At 47.9% G+C, this 17773-nt stretch overlaps 1 long non-coding RNA gene across 1 annotated transcript; it reads left to right on the forward strand.

Annotated features, from left to right (window-relative positions):
- The first annotated feature begins 560 nt into the window (after positions 1–560).
- Positions 561–17472, forward strand: LOC146056730 (uncharacterized). The gene is made up of 3 exons (XR_014469381.1): positions 561–710; positions 4842–4961; positions 17082–17472. It is a non-coding gene; the product is annotated as an uncharacterized LOC146056730 (long non-coding RNA).
- The last annotated feature ends 301 nt before the right edge of the window (positions 17473–17773 follow it).

Consider the following 17773-nt stretch of genomic DNA (forward strand, 5'->3'; position numbering starts at 1 on the left):
TGATGGTTACACTAAGCAACAATGTAGTATGTTCTATGTTGCACTGTGTGTACAGTTTTTTTGCTATTTTCTATGATCAACATAAGTTATTAGCCTGTTGCTACAGTTAAAAATCCAGGTACAAATAGCAGATTGTGAGTTGTTGCAATAAAGGTTTGATAGTTAACGCTTCATGTTTTTTTCCTTCCGTAACAAATTTGATTTACCCCAAAACACGAATCATATATCCATTGTGTGTGTATAAACTGTAAGCCTCCAACAAGATAAACTTAATAGAGGGATTATTTATCATTTCAGAAGCTTATTAGTGTATTATATGCTTTGGTAACCAGTTTATTTAAAAAAATATCGAAACATCGGTTAACATCGGTTAACATCGGGTTCACAGTACCAATGTTTAGGTCTAAATGATGTTTTGCAACCAATGTTGAAAAACATCATTTGACCGATGTTTTCTTTCGATGTCCCATCCCTACTGCAGTGCCTGAGACTCGGCGGGGGGCGGAGCTACACGGACTTGGCTGGGGGCGGGGCTACACGGACATGGCGGGCGGCGGAGCTACAAGGACAACAAAGGAGAGAAGAGTGCTGCAGTTACTGCTGACTGCAGTACTGCCAGGAGCCACTGGATGTCCCCATATCCATGGAGCCATCTCATCACCTGCCATGAACAATAGAGAGACTGCCCTGGACCAGTACAGAGGAACTAAGTGAGTTTAGTGATTATCTGTCTGTCTGTCTGTCTATTATCTATATGTCTCTGTCTCTGTCTAGCTATCATCTACCTATGTATCTCTGTCTAGCTATCATCTATGTGTCTCTGTATATCTATCTTCTATGTGTCTGTCTATCATCTATCTATGTGTCTCTGTCTGTCTATCTATCTATCTATCTATCTATCTATCTATCTATCTATCTATCTATCTATCTATCTATCTATCTATCTATGTGTCTATATCAATCTACATATATGTAATGATGGATATCTATCTGTTTGTGTGTGTATATATTTATAGTGTTCCCAGTAGCCTTGTTTTGTTGTTTTGCAGGGCTCAGCGCCCTGCCCATTTTATAATGTATTGAAATCTCCCTGCCCTTATGACTGTGCCCTGCCAGAGACCTAAGCAGCGCATATGACCAGAGGTCGATTGGCAGCCATCCAATGCGTCTACCAGCGACCCCACAAAAGGCACATGTGTCAGCTCTTTCATTCTGGTGCCCCTCCCCCCGCTAACACAACTCTGATATCTACTGATGGACCGGCTTAGCCGTAAGATCTTCACTGACAGCCGCACTCATCAGAGGAGAAGTGCGGCATGTCAGCACCGCAGGGTACACACACGGGAACAGCTAACAGCCACTGTGCTGCAGAGGGGATCAGTGGCCACTCGCCTACTTGAGCCAGGGAGAGACTCGGGGCATCCAGCAGGGCTTGCGGTTACCATGCAGCAAGATGAGCTGACAGCCGGTGTAAGCAGAAGGGGGTGGGTGCACCTGGATGATCTGACAAGTGCTTAACGCTGTAAAGCGGCTGTCAGTTCTAGTTCCAGGTGCGCCCTGACACGCTGCTGATCTCCTCTGCTTACAGCAGCTGTCAGCTCTAGTTCCAGGTGACCCCTGCCACCCTTACACGCCGCTGATCTCCTTTGCTTACAGCGACGGTGAGCTCTAGTTCCAGGTGACCCCTGCCACCCTGACACACTGCTGATCTCCTCTGCTTACAGCGGCTGTCAGCTCTAGTTCCAGGTGACCCCTGACACGCCGCTGATCTCCTCTGCTTACAGCAGCTGTCAGCTCTAGTTCCAGGTGACCCCTGCCACCCTTACACGCCGCTGATCTCCTCTGCTTACAGCGGCTGTCAGCTCTAGTTCCAGGTGACCCCTGCCGCCCTGACACGCTGCTGATCTCCTCTGCTTACAGCAGCTGTCAGCTCTAGTTCCAGGTGACCCCTGCCACCCTGACACGCTGCTGATCTCCTCTGCTTACAGCAGCTGTCAGCTCTAGTTCCAGGTGACCCCTGCCACCCTTACACGCCGCTGATCTCCTCTGCTTAGAGCAGCTGTCAGCTCTAGTTCCAGGTGACCCCTGCCACCCTGACACACTGCTGATCTCCTCTGCTTACAGCAGCTGTCAGCTCTAGTTCCAGGTGACCCCTGCCACCCATGATTCGGCGCCCATAGCCCCTTTGTCAAACATTGGCCGTATATATATATATATATATATATATATATATATATATATATATATATATTATCCTCCACACTGTTCCCCTTCGACGCTCTAAACCACAACCCTGGCACAACAAAATAACTAGATTCTTGCAAAAATGTGCACGCTCTGCTGAACGCCTCTGGAGGAAATCTCACTCTCTGGAAGACTTCCTCCATTTCAAGTTTATTCTCTCCTCCTACAGCGCTGCTCTCTCCTATACCAAACAATCTTTCTTCAAATCTCTCATCTCTTCCCATTCCTCCAATCCCCGACGTCTCTTTGAAACTTTCAACACTCTACTTCGCCCTGCACCACCCCTCCTCCCTTCATCCCTCACTGCCACTGACTTTGCCTCCTTCTTCCTCTCTAAAATTGAGGTAATCCGACATGATATCTCCTTCCATACCCCCTCTGCTGCCCACCCACCCCAATCATCCTCCCCTACCAACTACCCCACTCTGTCATACTTCTGCCCTACTACAGCTGAGGAAGTCCACTCCCTCATCTCATCCTCTCCCCCCTCTACCTGTCCCTTGGACCCTCTCCCCTCCCGTCTCCTCAGTTCCCTCTCCCCCACTGGCTGCTCCCACCTTGCTCACCTCTTTAACCTATCTCTTTCTACTGGCATCTTTCCCTCACCCTTCAAACACGCTCTGGTCTCACCTATTCTTTAAAAACCTAACCTGGACCCTTTATCTCCCACAAGCTACCGCCCTATCTCTCTTCTCCCATTTGCCTCTAAAATACTAGAACGGCTGGTTTACAGGCGTCTCACCAGCTACCTGTCTGACCACTCCATCCTAGATCCCCTTCAATCTGGCTTTCGCCCACTTCATTCCACTGAGACTGCCCTAGTGAAAGTCACCAATGACCTGCTGTCAGCCAAATCCAAGGGTCACTTCTCCCTGCTTATCCTTTTGGACCTATCTGCTGCCTTTGACACTGTGGATCACCCTCTCCTCCTCCACACACTCCAAAACATTGGCCTCTCTGGCACAGTCTTCAACTGGTTTTCCTCTTACCTCTTCAACCGTTCCTTCTCAGTCTCTGCCTCTGGCTCTACCTCACCACCTTCTATCCTTCCTGTCGGGGTCCCTCAGGGTTCGTCCTTGGCCCCATTCTGTTCTCTCTGTACACCTCCTCTCTGGGTGCACTCATTAACTCCTTTGGCTTCCAATATCACCTATATGCAGATGACACCCAAATCTACCTCTCCTCTCCTGATCTGTCCCCCACTGTTTTCTCTCAAGTTTCCAACTGCCTCGCTGCCATCTCTACCTGGATGTCTGAGCGATTTCTGAAGCTGAATATGGACAAAACCGAACTTATTATCTTTCCCCCACCCAGAGCTATGCCCCCTACTAATATCTCTATCACTGTTAACAACACCATCATCTCCCCTGTTCCCAAACTCCGCTGCCTGGGTGTCACTCTTGACTCCTCCCTCTCCTTTGCACCCCACATCCAAGGCCTGGCCCATTCTTGCCGGTTCCAGTTACGCAACATTGCTCGCATCAGGCCCTTTCTCTCACAGAGTGCAACTAAGCTGATCATCCACTCATTAGTCATCTCACGGCTTGACTACTGTAATGCTCTTCTCACCGGCCTCGCTCAATCCCAACTAGCTCCTCTCCAATCTGTCCTCAATGCTGCAGCCAGGCTTATCTTCCTCTCCCGCCGCTCTAACTCTGCTACTCCCCTTCAACAAAATCTGCACTGGCTTCCATTCCCCTACATAATCCTCTTCAAACACCTCACACTCACATACAGGGCCATCTCTAATTCCATTGCTCCATATATCTCTAACCTCATCTCCATTCATACACCCTCCCGCCCTCTACGGTCAGCTGACGACTGTCGTCTCTCCTCCACCCTGATCACTGCTTCCCATGCTAGAGTACAGGACTTTGCCCGTGCTGCACCCCTTCAGAGGAACGCACTCCTTCGCTCCATTAGACTCTCCCCGACCTTGCAAAGCTTCAAACGGGCACTGAAAACTCACCTATTCATCAAAGCGTACCCTTCCACTGCATAAACCAGCTGGTTCTCCGACCCCTTGCCTGTTTACATCCTGCTATCTAACCACCACCCCCTCGCTTGCACCTCTTGTAATCTGTCTGTCTCCCCTTCCTACTAGATTGTAAGCTCCTCCGAGTAGGGCCCTCTTCCCTCCTGTTGTCAAAGCCCACTTCTCTTCACATTTCACTCACAGCTCTCCTTTACTCCAACACTCAGTGACCCTCTTCATACTCATCTCCATCATTGGCATAAAGCCTCTAGTTGTATGTTGATTGGGTCCTCACTACTTACATTTAAGCTGTAATGTGTATTGAACTGTGGTGCTCTTTATTTGTACTGTATTTTTGTTATTTATTCAATGTTATGCCAAGTTTTGTCTCCCTGTATTGTTCCTTTGTACGGCGCTGCGAAACACTTGTGGCGCCTTATAAATAAAATAATAATTATATATATATATATATATATAGTGGGGCATTATACAGTGGTATGTTATACCGCTACTTCGAGCACTGGAGGGTCACCTATAGTGGGAAGATTTTCTGTGGGGATACTTGTCACTTGTGGCCCCATCCCCTAAGCGCGTTACCCATCACAGCTTTCTTGCATTACAGAAAGCCTGCGGGTACAACTGAAGAGGCTTCAAGCCCCCACCCAGCAGAAGGAAGCTCCACTACACACACCAGTGATGCCGTGCACGTCGGATGCAGAACAGGCCCATGTGCGGCAGTACAGTAAGTTAAGCACTGCACTCCCAGCTGTCAGCCTGCCAAATTTGTTACAAGACAGATTTTGTATGATTTACCGATGTTCAGAAACCAAGCGGTTAGGAGACCGATGTGGGAATCCAGACATTGAGTGCCCTGTGTGCGCTATGTGCTGTGTAATGTGAACAAGATTGTGCTACTGAGTCATTTGAATTGGTACTATTGTATGGCCATACCTCCTTTTTTTTTGCGGTATGCGGTGGGCATTGTCCCTTTATTAAGTATGGGAGAGGAAGCACAAATTTATAGTGTGCAGGAGGGCACCAAACATCCTTGCACTGGCCCTGGGCGGAGCTACACAGAACTGGCCTGATTCCACAGCAAGAGGGAGAGAAGTGGCTGCCCAGAGTGTATGTGTGTGTCAGTATCTACAGGGAGAGGCACAACTGGCTTTGCACTGCTGCCATATTGGGTTTGTTGTGTCTGCGTTAATAAACTAAACTAGTGTGCGGCACATGTAAATCAGCCAAGGGTGTTGAATTAGGATGCAGTCAGGCTTAGGCTGCAGGGAAGGTGGGTAAGGTGGTGGAGTAAGTTAAGGTTAGGGACTGCGTGATAGAGTGCATGCCTCAAAGGGAGGGAGTGCATCAGTGTGAAAGATCACAGGCCATAGGGTGATGGAGCACGTCAGTGTGATAGAGCGCAGGATGAGGGAGCAAGTGAGTGTGATAAAGCTCAGGGGGTGTGATAAAGCGTACGTCTCGGGGAGAGGGAGCGTGCCAGTGTGATAGAGCGTACAACTTGGGGAGAGGGAGCGTGTAAGTGTAGGTAAAGGCCGGAAGGTGAAGGAGAACATCAGTGTAATAAAGCACAGACCGCAGGGGGTGGGAGTGTGTGAGAACACAAGCCATGGGCGAGGGAGTGTATCAGTGTAATAGAGTACAGAATTCAGGGTGAGTGACAGTGACGTAACTAAAAGTAAATAAATTCTGGTGCCATCCCCCTCCTAAACACACTGACAGAGCAGGTACACACTGACAGCGCAGGTACAGAATGAACCTGTGCTGCTTTAATCCGTCAGTGAGGCCCGGGAGGAGAGTATCCTGAATTGAGCAGCAGGCTCTCTCCAGTGGCTGACGGACACTCTCTCCATCATGCAGTGAGGAAGGGGGAGCGGCGGGCAGGGTAGAAGTGGGAGCTCTCTGGCTGTCTGTGTGAGGACACTCAGTGACCCACTCATCAGCGGGTCATGGGGCGGGTCACTGAGAGCCCTCACACAGACAGCCAGAGGCGGACAAGTCTGCGTTTCCTTATTGGCTGCAGCTGCAGAGCTCACACAGGACTCCTGGCCTTTGGCAGCCTCTGTGAGAGCGCTGTGAACCTGCGCCCCGGTGGCGCAGGCACCCTCTGCCACCGTTGGGGCTGCGGAGCCCTAGTTACGCCACTGGTGTGTGATATAGCACAGGGCGAGGGAGTGTGATATAGCGCAGGGGGAGGGAGTGTGTGATAGAGTGCAGGCCGCAGGTGAGGGAGTGTGATATAGCGCAGGGAGAGGGAGTGTGATATAGTGCAGTGGAAGGGAGTGTGTGATAGAGTGCAGGCCGCAGGTGAGGGAGTGTGATATAGCGCAGTGGGAGGTAGAGTGTAATAGAGTACAGGATGCAATGGGAGGGAGTGTGATATAGCGCAGGGGGAGGGAGTGTGATATAGCGCAGGGGGAGGTAGAGTGTAATAGAGTACAGGATGCAATGGGAGGGAGTGTGATATAGCGCAGGGGGAGGGAGTGTGATATAGCGCAGGGGGAGGGAGTGTGTGATATAGCGCAGGGGGAGGGAGTGTGATATAGTGCAGTGGAAGGGAGTGTGTGATAGAGTGCAGGCCGCAGGTGAGGGAGTGTGATATAGCGCAGGGGGAGGGAGTGTGATATAGTGCAGGGGGAGGGAGTGTGATATAGCGCAGGGGGAGGGAGTGTGATATAGCGCAGGGGGAGGGAGTGTGATATAGCGCAGTGGGAGGTAGAGTGTAATAGAGTACAGGATGCAATGGGAGGGAGTGTGATATAGCGCAGGGGGAGGGAGTGTGATATAGCGCAGGGGGAGGGAGTGTGATATAGCGCAGGGGGAGGGAGTGTGATATAGCACAGGGGGAGGGAGTGTGATATAGCGCAGGGGGAGGGTGTGTGATATAGTGCAGTGGAAGGGAGTGTGTGACAGAGTGCAGGCCGCAGGTGAGGGAGTGTGATATAGCGCAGTGGGAGGTAGAGTGTAATAGAGTACAGGATGCAATGGGAGGGAGTGTGATATAGCGCAGGGGGAGGGAGTGTGATATAGTGCAGGGGGAGGGAGTGTGATATAGTGCAGGGGGAGGTAGAGTGTAATAGAGTACAGGATGCAGTGGGAGGGAGTGTGATATAGCACAGGGGGAGGTAGAGTGTACAGGATGCAGTGGGAGGGAGTGTGATATAGCGCAGGGGGAGGGAGTGTGATATAGCGCAGGGGGAGGGAGTGTGATATAGCGCAGGGGGAGGGAGTGTGATATAGCGCAGGGAGAGGGAGTGTGATATAGCGCAGGGGGAGGGAGTGTGATATAGCGCAGGGGGAGGGAGTGTGATATAGCGCAGGGGGAGGGAGTGTGATATAGCGCAGGGGGAGGGAGTGTGATATAGCGCAGGGGGAGGGAGTGTGATATAGCGCAGGGGGAGGGAGTGTGATATAGTGCAGTGGAAGGGAGTGTGTGATAGAGTGCAGGCCGCAGGTGAGGGAGTGTGATATAGCACAGTGGGAGGTAGAGTGTAATAGAGTACAGGATGCAGTGGGAGGGAGTGTGATATAGAGTAGGGGGAGGGAGTGTGATATAGTGCAGGGGGAGGGAGTGTGATATAGTGCAGGGGGAGGGAGTGTGATATAGCTCAGGGGGAGGGAGTGTGATATAGCGCAGGGGGAGGGAGTGTGATATAGCGCAGGGGAAGGGAGTGTGATATAGTGCAGTGGAAGGGAGTGTGTGATAGAGTGCAGGCCGCAGGTGATGGTGTGTGATATAGCGCAGGTGGGGGAGTGTGATATAGCACAGTGGGAGGTAGAGTGTAATAGAGTACAGGATGCAGTGGGAGGGAGTGTGATATAGCGCAGGGGGAGGGAGTGTGATATAGCTCAGGGGGAGGGAGTGTGATATAGCGCAGGGGGAGGGAGTGTGATATAGCGCAGGGGGAGGGAGTGTGATATAGCTCAGGGGGAGGGAGTGTGATATAGTGCAGTGGAAGGGAGTGTGTGATAGAGTGCAGGCCGCAGGTGAGGGAGTGTGATATAGCGCAGTGGGAGGTAGAGTGTAATAGAGTGCAGGATGCAGTGGGAGGGAGTGTGATATGGCGCAGGGGGAGGGAGTGTGATATAGCGCAGGGGGAGGGAGTGTGATATAGTGCAGTGGAAGGGAGTGTGTGATAGAGTGCAGGCCACAGGTGAGGGTGTGTGATATAGTGCAGTGGAAGGGAGTGTGTGATAGAGTGCAGGCCACAGGTGAGGGTGTGTGATATAGTGCAGTGGAAGGGAGTGTGTGATAGAGTGCAGGCCGCAGGTGAGGGAGTGTGATATAGCGCAGTGGGAGGTAGAGTGTAATAGAGTACAGGATGCAGTGGGAGGGAGTGTGATATAGCGCAGGGGGAGGGAGTGTGATATAGCGCAGGGGGAGGGAGTGTGATATAGCGCAGGGGGAGGGAGTGTGATATAGTGCAGTGGAAGGGAGTGTGTGATAGAGTGCAGGCCACAGGTGAGGGTGTTTGATATAGCGCAGGGGGAGGGAGTGTGATATAGTGCAGTGGAAGGGAGTGTGTGATAGAGTGCAGGCCACAGGTGAGGGTGTGTGATATAGCGCAGGGGGAGAGAGTGTGATATAGTGCAGTGGAAGGGAGTGTGTGATAGAGTGCAGGCCGCAGGTGAGGGAGTGTGATATAGCGCAGTGGGAGGTAGAGTGTAATAGAGTACAGGATGCAGTGGGAGGGAGTGTGATATAGCGCAGGGGGAGGTAGTGTGTAATAGAGTACAGGATGCAGTGGGAGGGAGTGTGATATATAGTAGAACAGGGGACAGAGTGTGGGGCCGATATGTTTTAATCATTCCAGTAGGGACCAATGGGACCAATGTGTTTTATTTTACCTGTAGGGGCCAATATTTTTATTTGTAATTTCCTTCCGGGTGCCAGTGTGTATTATTTATTCCTTTTAAGGCCAATATATCTGTTTATTTTTCCTGTATCAGCAAATTGTTTTTTCCCATGGAGGGACATTGCGTGTGACATGGGGCGTGTCAGGGAAGAGTTTAGTAGCAGCATTATCATAGTAACATACTGTATGCAACTGCAGCAAAAGATGCTAGGACAGCTGCGACTGTGTCCAACAAAGGCCACATGAGGAGGGATCCCGCTCCTCGTGACAAACCCCACACCTAAACAGATCCCGCCTCCATTAGGGCTGCTCCCAGAAATTTCCCGGGCTGGTTTTTCATCCCAATCCGCCCCTGCATCACGGTGTGCAGCTTATTGTGTAATTGGCATCACGGTGTGTGGCATAATGTGTAATTGGCATCACGGTGTGTGGCGTAATGGGCATCACGGTATGCGGTGTAATGGGCATCACGGTGTGCAGCTTATTGTGTAATTGGCATCGCGGTGTGCGGCATAATGTGTAATTGGCATCACGGTGTGTGGCGTAATGGGCATCACGGTATGCAGCTTATTGTGTAATTGGCATCACGGTGTGTGGCATAATGTGTAATTGGCATCACGGTGTGTGGCGTATGGGCATCACGGTATGCGGTGTAATGGGCATCACGGTGTGCAGCTTATTGTGTAATTGGCATCACGGTGTGCGGCATAATGTGTAATTGGCATTACGGATAAACAGTATTTAATGATTTATAGCCAATGCAGGGTAGAACTAAGCTGAACTGATCAATCAATTCATCTATAAACTGGAAGATTAGAATAGGTGCGCTGGCACAATCTGCAGTTACACAATACAATCACGTTACAGGCTACACCCCCTTCTGATAGGCCACACCCCAATTTTTCAGCATGCACAAGCATCCTATCTCCAACTTATGGAAAGTTGGGGGGGGTGACACCATGAGTTACTACACCGGGTGACACCAACCCTAGTGACGCCACTGATTTCACTGATGCATTCATTCATCTCCTCCCCAAACTGGGAAGAGACCCACACTTGCCGGGATCATACAGACCCATATCACTTCTCAACGTTGATTACAAGTTGTATACCAAAATTCTGGCAGATAGGTTGAAGTTAATTCTTCCTTCTGTGGTCCACTCAGATCAGACGGGCTTCATTAAGGGTCGTCATTCCACAGGGAACATTAGAAAGGTTCTGGCTGCTTCACACTGGCCGAACTCCACGGCTAACCCAGACGCACATTTCATTCTTTCTCTCGATGCAGAGAAAGCCTTCGATTATGTCAGTTGGGACCATCTGTGCACCACGCTCACACGTTCTGGGTTTCCGCCGGGCTTCTCCAGTGTCCTAAACGCTTTATATACAGCCTCTAGTTCTCGGATTATATGCAATGGGTATATATCTGATCCAGGAATTCTAAAAAGAGGTACCAGACAGGGCTGCCCACTCTTGCCCCTATTATTTTCCCTTGCTATTGAACCATTAGCGATTTCCCTAAGACAATTGTAGTCGTTTACAGGGGTTCACGTTTATTCGCGGACGACATGCTCCTTTTTGTATCCGACCCTTTAAAACCCATCCCTAATATTATGTCCGTCATTGATAACTTTAGTTCTTTTTCCGGTTATAAGGTAAATCCCTCTAAATCTGACCTGCTTCCACTCACTCCTCCCGCCCTCACACTTGCTTCTAATCCTATCCTCTCTCAGTTTTCCCTGAATAAAATGAAACTAAAATATCTAGGTGTCTTTGTCCCTGCCGACCTGACTAAATTATACGCAACAAATTATAACCCGATTATGTCCAAAATCTCTCAGTTATTGACCTCTTGGTCTTCCTTACCGATTTCGTCACTGGGGAGGGTGGCGACTTTAAAAAGTATCATATTTCCAAAAATATCTTACACGCTACAGATGCTGCCTCTGAGACCCAACAGGAAAGACTGTTCAGCCTACGATAAACTATTTACAAAATTTTAATGGAATAATAAATAACCCCGTATAGCCTTAACAAAACTGAAGCTCCATAAGGAGCATGGTGGCCTGGCCGTCCCGGACCTTCTATCCTTCTCTAGAGCCGTCGCCTTTCGATACATTTCGGATTGGTTATTAGACTCCTCTATTTATACTAATTATAATTTGCAACAAGCACTAGTGGCCCCATATGATCTCAAAGCCCTGCTACATACCCCGAAATCCCTTATACCGCCCACTTTTAAAAATAATATTCTGTTTTGGGATACATACCAGGCCTGGGGGGCCATACATAAAGCTTGGGGCAGAAACCCTACACATTCCAAATTTATATCTATAGGAGGCAATCCTTGTTTTACCCCACCTCTTACCAATTCTAGGTTCACTGTCTGGAAGCTTAAAGGAATCTCTGCAATTAGAGATGTGTGTCACCCAGGTGGTTCTCTATATTCTTTCACTGATTTAGTAAATCTTTTTGATTTACCTTGGTCAGATTTTTTCATGCACCTACAACTGCGACACTATATACAGTCTCTTCCAATCCCCTGGCCAAATGAAGAAACACCGGACCCTCTCACCTCACTGATTACTAGAATTAGCAAAACACATTATAAAACGCAATGGCTATATGGCGACATCCTTATCTCCATTATAAACATGGGTAAGCTATGGTCCCCCCTCCTCGAGACTTGGTCTTCGGAATTCTCTTCCCCTGTGACTAGACGAGACCTAACTCATTCTATACCATCCATATTTAACATTTTGCACTCAGCGCCATTACAGGAGATCCATTTGAAATTTCTGTACCGAGCAGATATTTCACCGGGCCAGAGAATACACAGGGTTTCTTCAGACTCAGGTAGATGCCCTAAGTGTCATTCTCCAAAAGCCCTATTTCTACACAACTTTTGGCACTGTCCCAAAATGGCAAAATTTTGGTTCAAAGTGAAATGGTATATACATAACTCATTTGATATTGATATATATCAATATTGTTCAATATAAAAGCTCTTTTAGGTTTACAAACTGCTGCTTGGCAGATACCCCAGTCCGCACACCCAATGATCCCCCTTCTGATAATAATCCTTACAGTTGCAAAAAAGCTCATAGTTAAGCAGTGGATTTCCCCTGTACCCCCCAGGCTTGAGCATTTACAATCTGAGCTGACCACAATACTTTGTTACGGGTCTACTCTCCCAGATGTGGACTGTAAAACCCAGAAATTCTTATCTAAATGGTCCCCGCTAATTGAAACGTTATCACCTTAATTTAGAGAACATATACTTGAGGTTACTCTTAGATAATATACACCCCCCCACCCCCCCCCTTATTTCCCTCCGGTGTGAATGATGGATGAATGAGTCGTTACTATTTTGTATGTTTAACTAGCTCCGATGATTTATTGAATTTGTTTTGGTGCACGTTGCGATTCCATATTTGTCCAAAGCTTTATAACACACTCTTGACATTGATGGTATCACATGTACCTTAGCAATTTTCTAGGCATCACAATATATATATATATATATATATTAATTTATTTATTCTTTGGACTCTTAAGGTTCATATTTTTCAGTAATTTTTCTGATGATGAAAAGAGTAATCTGCGAGGAATGTTTATATTTCGACTCTGACGTTGAGATCCTCCTTCTGTCGATGTTGCATTGTGGTACCATTTTATCATACTGCTTGCATATTTTTTCCTTTTGGAATATTTGCTATGTATATGTGAAAATCTCAATAAAAACATTAAAAAAAAATCAGTATTAAACCATTATTAAATCATTAATAAATAAACCACAAGAATAATCATCCATGTGACATAGCATCTGTGAGCTAACAGCACATTCATGTGATAACAGCATTTTATTCTCTGCCAGTTACAAACACATCAGTTTATAATTTCCCTGCACATATTCCAGCCACTTCCTAACTGTCATTGTTACATATAGCATAACAATGCAGCTGAGTCCAGGGTGATGTCACAGACAGTGTGATGATGTCACAAAGAGGGGTGATGTCACAGACTGTTACACTTTCAGCCCTTTGGCACTGCTACTACTGGGGACATATTATGTAACCGGCACTAGGATACCTATGATATGGAAATAAATCGGTAATGTACATTTGTATGTAATACAGGGGCTGTGACTTTTCTGTAGGACAATGTCTCTGGGGAATAGTTATTTTGGTTACAGCAACTTATTTTCTATATGACATTAGTTTTATTATTTCATTTATTCAAAAAGATTAAATGATAAGAAATATCATTACAGTAATGTACAGTAGATTCATATAATAATATATGAAAAGTTCACATACTGTATAAAACAATTTAACCTTCATTACACATATACATACAGAAACACTCAGCGAGGCACTGGAAGAGGGATGTCAGAAAATGCAGGTACACAATAAGCAGAGAAACCAATAATATGAACATGGGGGACATTGAGGTTCTTGGCACAAAAATGTGAGCCCACCTACCACGTCAAGGTGACCTCATCAGGTGGGTGGAGGGGGAGGGAGGGGAGGAGCCTGTGCTATACTATTCTATGCTATGCTTAGCTATGCTATACTAAGACCATAGTCTTAGCATAGCATAGCTAAGCATAGCATAGAATAGCATAGATAGTCTTAGCTGAGACTATGTTAGGACTATGCTAATCTATGCTATGCTTAGCTATGCAATACCAAGACCATTGTCTTAGAATAGCATAGCTAAGCATAGCATAGAATAGCCTAGTCTTAACATTGTCTTAGCTAAGACTATCTATGCTAAGCTATTCTATTCTATGCTGTGCTTAGCTATGCTATACTAAGACCGAAGTCTTAGCATAGCATAGCTAAGCATAGCATAGAATAGCCTAGTATAGTTCAGGTGGGTTGGGGAGGGGAGGGAGGGGGGGGGGGAGGGATTTTTTTTTTGGCAGGAGTCTGTTGTTGTCTAACTCGTGCAGCACCCGTTTCTCATGAATTTGGAGACTCTTGACCTGAACGAGCCAGGTTTCTTCTGCTGGGCTGGGCGATCATCCACAGACAGGGGTGTGCATTTGGCAGCATTAACCATATCTGCCAGTTTGGGAATGACCGGGTCTGCCGGCTTGGGAATGACCGCGTCTGCCGGCTTGGGAATGACCGCGTCTGCCGGCTTGGGAATGACCGCGTCTGCCGGCTTGGGCATGACCGTGTCTGGCGGCTTGGGCATGACCGCGTCTGCTGGCTTGGGCATGACCAGGTCTGTTGTTTTGGCCATGATTGGGTCTGTCAGCTTTTGCTCGACCGGGGCTGCAGGCTTTGGCTTGACCAGGTTTGTTGGTTTGGCCTTTATTGGGTCTGCCAGCTTTGGCTTGTCCAGGGCTGCCCGCTTAGGCTTGATCGGGGCTGCAGGTTTTGGCTTGACAGGGCCTGCCAGCTTTGGTTTGACCGGGGCTGCCAGCTTAGGCTTGCCCGGTTCTGCCAGCTTTGGTTTGAATGCGTCTATATAGCAAGAGGGGGGCCCTAGACTGCACACCCTGTAAGGAGGGGGGCTCAATGGCTTGACTGGTTCTGCCAGCTTTGGTTTGACCGGGGCTTTTGGCTTGATTGGTTCTGCCAGCTTTGTTTTTTTGTGTGTGTCTATATAGGAAGAGGGCCCTAGACTGTACACATTGTAATGAAATGTGCTCGGCGGCTTGGCCTTGACCTGGGTCGCCGCTTTGACCCGCTCAGATGTTGGCCCAGATGTCGCCAGCTTGGCCTGCTCAGATGTTGGCTGCCTTCGCACAACATGTTTTGGTGCCACAGGCCGATACTGAGGCCGGGATGGTGTGGCTGGCCCTTGAGAGACCGGCATGTTAGCTTCTCTGCTTTGACTTCTCTAGACTGTGACTTATCTTGTCGAGAGGCTGCAGCAAAATGAGGTCCAGCAGTCTGGGCACCCTTATTTATACCCTGTTAGGCTCAGCCTATGCCCATATATGGTCATAGCTCAGCCTATGCCCATATATATAGTGTGATGATGTCACAGTGTGATGATGTCACAGACAGTGTGATGATGTCACAGACAGTGTGATGATGTCACAGACAGTGTGATGATGTCACAAAGAGGGGTGATGTCACAAACGGTTACACTTTCAGCCCTTTGGCACTGCTACTACTGGGGACATGTTATGTAACCGGCACTACTGGGGACATGTTATATAACTGGCACTACTGGGGACATGTTATGTAACTGCCACGACTAGGGACATGTTATGTAAATGATACTACTGGGGACATGTTATGTAACTGGTACTACTGGGGACATGTTATGTAACTGGCACTACTGGGGACATGTTATGTAACTGGCACTACTGGGGACATGTTATGTAAATGGTACTACTTGAGACATGTAATGTAACTAGGGCACTTCTGAGGACATGTTATGTAACTGGTACTACTGGGGACATGTTATGTAATGGGCACTATTGGGGACATGTTATGTAATTGGTACTACTGGGGACATGTTATGTAATTGGTACTACTGGGGACATGTTATGTAACGGGCACGACTGGGGACATGTTATGTAAATGGTACTACTGGGGACATGTTATTACTACTAGATTGTAAGCTCCTCTGAGCAGGGCCCTCTTCCTTCCTGTTGTCAAAGCCCACTTCTCTTCACATTTCACTCACAGCTCTCCTATACTCCAACACTCAGTGACCATCTTTGTCCGCATACTCCTCTCCATCATTGGCCTCAAGCCTCTAGTTGTATGTTGATTGAGTCCTCACTACTTACATTTAAGCTGTAATGTGTATTGATCTGTGGCGCTCTCTATTTGTACTTTATTTTTGTTATTTATTCAATGTTATGCCAAGCTTTGTCTCCCTGTATTGTTCCTTTGTACGGCGCTGCGAAACACTTGTGGCGCCTTATAAATAAAATTATAATAATAATAATAATGTTATGTAACTGGCGCTACTGGGGACGTGTTGTGTAACTGGCGCTACTGGGGACGTGTTGTGTAACTGGCGCTACTGGGGACGTGTTGTGTAACTGGCACTACTGGGGACGTGTTGTGTAACTGGCACTACTGGGGACGTGTTGTGTAACTGGCACTACTGGGGACGTGTTGTGTAACTGGCACTACTGGGGACGTGTTGTGTAACTGGCACTACTGGGGACGTGTTGTGTAACTGGCACTACTGGGGACGTGTTGTGTAACTGGCACTACTGGGGACGTGTTGTGTAACTGGCACTACTGGGGACGTGTTGTGTAACTGGCACTACTGGGGACGTGTTGTGTAACTGGCACTACTGGGGACGTGTTGTGTAACTGGCACTACTGGGGACGTGTTGTGTAACTGGCACTACTGGGGACGTGTTGTGTAAATGGCACTACTGGGGACGTGTTATGTAAATGGCACTACTGGGGACGTGTTATGTAAATGGCACTACTGGGGACGTGTTATGTAAATGGAACTACTGGGGACGTGTTATGTAAATGGCACTACTGGGGACGTGTTATGTAAATGGCACTACTGGGGACGTGTTATGTAAATGGCACTACTGGGGACGTGTTATGTAAATGGCACTACTGCGGACATGTTATGTAACTGGCACTACTGGGGACATGTTATGTAAATGGCACTACTGGGGACATGTTATGTAACTGGCGCTACTGGGGACATGTTATGTAACTGGCGCTACTGGGGACATGTTATGTAGATGCCTCGTGCATGTGTGCATAATCTATTTAGTGATCACCGAAGCAGAAGTAATCCTAGGCTCCCCCCAACTGTCCCCGCCCCCTATCCGTAGAACACTGCAACCTGCCGGTAGGACAGTGTCCACTTAGCAGGACTGTCCCGCTGTTATCAAAACAGTTGGTAGGTATGTGGTCTTCCAGCTGTTGTGGAACTACACATCCCAGCATGCCCACAGTTTTACTATTAGGATATGCTACAGAGGAAATGTGTACAGCTATTATCTAAGTAGGGAATTTATTGTTCTGTTCTTTATCCAATAGGAACAAAAGAGAGAGACTCAGAGCCAGAGACTACTACCCCAGTTGCCCGGTGGCATGCAGTGCCTGGCCTGTATTTGAAACACTGATAGGACTGATTAGCAGCTGTTCCCAATTTCTACCACTGGGTGGCACTCACAGCAGAATATCACCAACAGCAAATTAATTGACCTAAGGAAGAACAAGAGCATCATCTGTATCCCACGGCAACAACTACAGCCAAAGCTGTGATTGGCGACCTTGCAAGTGACATAATCAGTACTCCTGCAGACCTGAGGCCTCAGATTACATAGGCAGTTGTGCTGTATGATAGACTGGTGTCTGCAACCAAGGGACATTGATGTGGATCTTGAGCTATTCTAATAAAATTAAAATAATAAAAACCTAGAAAGATGACTACATATTGTTACTCGTATGGATTAGCCAGGCACCGTTTGAAGTGCACATATTGCGGAGGCAGCCGGTTTGCTAGTTGGACAATTTTTCTGGTTAGTTGCTTTCCATCTTCCCTAAGCAACGGAGATTTTGTGGAGATGATCTGGAAGACCCTTTGTTTTCCCAAGCAAATTGGTTATTGTAGTTCAGTGATGGCTAACCTTGACACTCCAGCTGTTGTTGAACTACACATCCCAACATGCCCAGCATCAGTTTTAGCATGGCCAAATAGTAAAACTGATGCAGGGCATGCTGGGATG

The sequence above is a fragment of the Crinia signifera genome, unplaced genomic scaffold, assembly GCF_055691185.1.
Source record: "Crinia signifera unplaced genomic scaffold, ASM5569118v1 HAP2_SCAFFOLD_87, whole genome shotgun sequence".
In the NCBI taxonomy this organism is placed as follows: domain Eukaryota; kingdom Metazoa; phylum Chordata; class Amphibia; order Anura; family Myobatrachidae; genus Crinia; species Crinia signifera.